This window comes from Chiloscyllium plagiosum, unplaced genomic scaffold (genome assembly GCF_037043375.1).
Source record: "Chiloscyllium plagiosum isolate Xiang-an unplaced genomic scaffold, Cpla_swu_hap1 HiC_scaffold_40, whole genome shotgun sequence".
Lineage (NCBI taxonomy): Eukaryota > Metazoa > Chordata > Chondrichthyes > Orectolobiformes > Hemiscylliidae > Chiloscyllium > Chiloscyllium plagiosum.
The window spans coordinates 67,872,424-67,875,681 of record NW_028270178.1 but is presented as its reverse complement, the minus strand read 5'-3'; the positions used below and the strand labels follow the sequence as shown (position 1 = coordinate 67,875,681).

The following is a 3,258-nucleotide window of genomic DNA, read 5'->3' as shown; positions in this document are numbered from 1 at the left end:
ATTCCTCTGCCTCCTTCTTTCCCTTCTCCGCCTCCTCCTCCTGTCCTGTCGGAGCTTCGCTCTGCAGCTGTACCTCTCCGGTAACTGTCATCTGCTCTGCTCCGGCCTGTCCTTCCTGTTGCGTGCCCCCTGACACCATTCCCTTGCCGGATTGCGGTGCCTTGCCGTCTTTTTGTGGCCCGCCTCCGGCCATCTGCGCGTAGGTGGCAGCCCCTCGTCTTGGGCAGGCCCGGTACACGTGGCCCGCCTCCCCGCACAGATTGCAGTTCTTTTCCTCCTTGCACTCTTTGGTCGGGTGGCCCTCCTTCTTGCAATTGCGACAGATCGTGACCTTGCAGTCCGCCGCCATGTGGCCTGACCTCCCACAGGTTCGGCACACTTTCGGCTGCCCTGCATAAGTCAGGTACCCTCTGCTCCCTCCGATAGCAAAGCTGGAGGGTGGGTGGAGGATATTCCCGCTGGCGTCCACCCTCAGGGTTACCTTGACCTGTCGTTTGCTGGTCCAGATCCCGAAAGGGTCAACCACGTCGGTGCTTTGATCCTCGACCTGCACATATCTTCCCAGGAACGTCAGGACATCAGTTGCTGGCGCGTAGGGGTTGTACATGTGGATTGTAACAACCTGGCACTGGATATACTGACGGTGAAGGGTCAGTGATCAGAGCGGATTGTCCCTGTAGTTCTGTTCCCGACTCTCCACCTCCCGCTCTGTTAGTAACCTCTCAGTCTCCTGGGAATTGCATTGTTCCCAATTTTGCCGGATTCCAGGCCTTTAACCTTGGCTGAGCAGACAGTCGATGGTCTGAGGAATATCATTCCCAAACGTCTCATGTCCGAGGTAATAACAATTAATAACGATGTCTGTGCATCCTCCTCATAATCTGTGAAAATCATTGTTGCGCACTGTAGGAACATTTATTGACCGAAATTGAGGAGGTTTTGAACCAGATCAAACTCCTATTAATTAAGAAGATGGTCTAGATCCTTTTTTCTTTTCTCCTGAAGGCAAATGTACGGCAATGCAATTCAATTGGTGAAACTTCCAGGCTTGAACCGAAACACAATTTACTTCGCACTATCGTTGGAACACAAACAAAAAACAAAGTGTGGACGAACCCAACTCTATTGGAAAACTGAACGAAATGAAACATCATTTAACTACGAAACAGTCAATGTTCGAATATAGTAACATTGCATAAACCATACAAAACTGGTCGTCCTCCTACCGGAATGATATTATGAAACGTGAATGGATGAGGAAAAGTTATAATGTGATGTTTGTAATTCTTAAGCTTCCAAATGGATTTGAGGTGCGAATGTATTTTAACCTTGAAGAAATTTGACGCATTTAAACCTCCTTCCTGTCCACGATAGAAGCTGTTGAATCTGTTCCGAATTTCCAGCGGCTTCTGTAATTATTTAAGGTTTCTGACGATAGCAATCTCTCACTTTTCCAACAAAACAAAACGAACCTTATGTTGCGAACAATATTCAAATAAGCAATGGGCAGCAGAGAGGAAAGCTTTCGAGCAACGCTGCCCGGATGGTCTCGGCAATTAACAGGAACCAACGCCATGAAAACCCTAAAGCAACCTGACAAATCCATTTCGCCACAGAATGCAACGTTGTTGCTCAAGACTTTTCCTTACAAAACCACAGGAAAAGCCACAACACTGCGTTGGCCGGGAATCGAACCCAGGTCAACTGCTTGGAAGGCAACTATGCTTACCACTACACCACCACCGCGCTAGCAACGAAATTGTCCCTTTTCCCAAACGCACATAACAAGGCCGTGATCGTCACCAACTGAACTGGGGATGAAAGCAAAACAAGAAATTGGTTGTAAAACGTCACCAGGTCTGAAAACACCAGAATCAGAAGCCTTCAGCTCTTCAGAACAATCACTGGATCCAAAAGGTTCACTCCCCACAAATGCTGCCGGACCTGCTGAGTTTCCCAGCAATTTTTGTGCTGTCTCTCAGATCTGCAACATCTGCAGTTCTTTGTCAGATAGAAAACAACCGTTGACCCATTGAAGGGGATATTTGATCAGGTGATAGTCCTCTTCATCCACAGAGATAGATGGGATGGAGCATAGGATCATAAAATTCTTACAGTGTAGAAACAGGCTATTCGGCTCATCATGCATCCCACCAAGTCTCACCCTCTCCGCTATTCCTGTAACCCCGCATTCCTCATGGATAACCATATATCAACACTCACCTGGACACTATTGACTATTGAGCGTTGCAAATCCACCCTAACCTGCGCATCTTTGGACTGTGCGAGGAAAATGGAGCACCCAGAGGAAACTCACGCAGACACGGGGAGAATGTGCAAACTCCACACAGACAGTCTTCAATCAGACAGGGATCTGGGTAATTGGAGAGGTTTCAAGAGGGAGTGCAGACTGGTTTGTGAATGATGGGCCGAAAGCCTGATCTCAGTGCTGTAAAGGCTCTACAGTAACATGATTCCCTACATCCAGCATTCAACACAATTTGCATTTTGTTTTAATCCGTCCTGTTATTGACATTATTCTGAGTGAAATGTATAGAGAGAGGTTGTTTGAGCATTCACACAGATCTGTGTTGTGATGGGTCAGGAGCAACATACAAAACAACAACTGGCGGAGGGAGAATTGAATTCCCCTTCCGAATCTGCCGAGGACATGCAGAACCTGGAACTTCTTTATCACCACTCACTCACCACCTGGCGCCTGGAGGAAGAACGCCTGATCTTCCTCCTCAGGAACCTCCAACCCCAGGGCATCAATGTGGCCTTTACCATTAGCCTGATTTGCCCCTCCGACCACCTTATCCGAGTTCCATCCTGCCAGCTCGGCACCATCCTCGTGGCCTGTCCTACCTGCCAATCTTCCTTCCCACCTATCCGCTCCACCGTCCTCTCCGACCAATCACCTTTACACCCACCTCCATCCATCAATTGCGCTCTCCGCTCCCTTCTCCGCAGCCCCACTCCCTCCCATTTATCTGTCCACGATGGACACTCCCAGCCTCATTCCCCATGATGGTGTTTTGCCCGAAATGTCGACTCTCCTGCTCCTCGGATGCTACCTGTCCTGCTGTGCTTTTCCTGTATTACTCTAATCTTGACACTGATCTACAGAATCTGCAGTCCTCACTTTCACCTCGCATGACTGAATTCCTGCCCCTTACAGATCGAATTGGGTCTCGTGTTTTCATCATGAATTTCATTATGTTTAATATATTTTATTTTAAAAATCATCACAATATA

At 48.1% G+C, this 3,258-nt stretch overlaps 1 non-coding gene across 1 annotated transcript; it reads right to left on the bottom strand.

The window, feature by feature from the left end:
* Positions 1-1,674: 1,674 nt before the first annotated feature.
* Positions 1,675-1,746, bottom strand: trnag-ucc (transfer RNA glycine (anticodon UCC)). Its single transcript has one exon. It is a non-coding gene; the product is annotated as a tRNA-Gly (tRNA).
* Between the last annotated feature and the right edge of the window lie 1,512 nt (positions 1,747-3,258).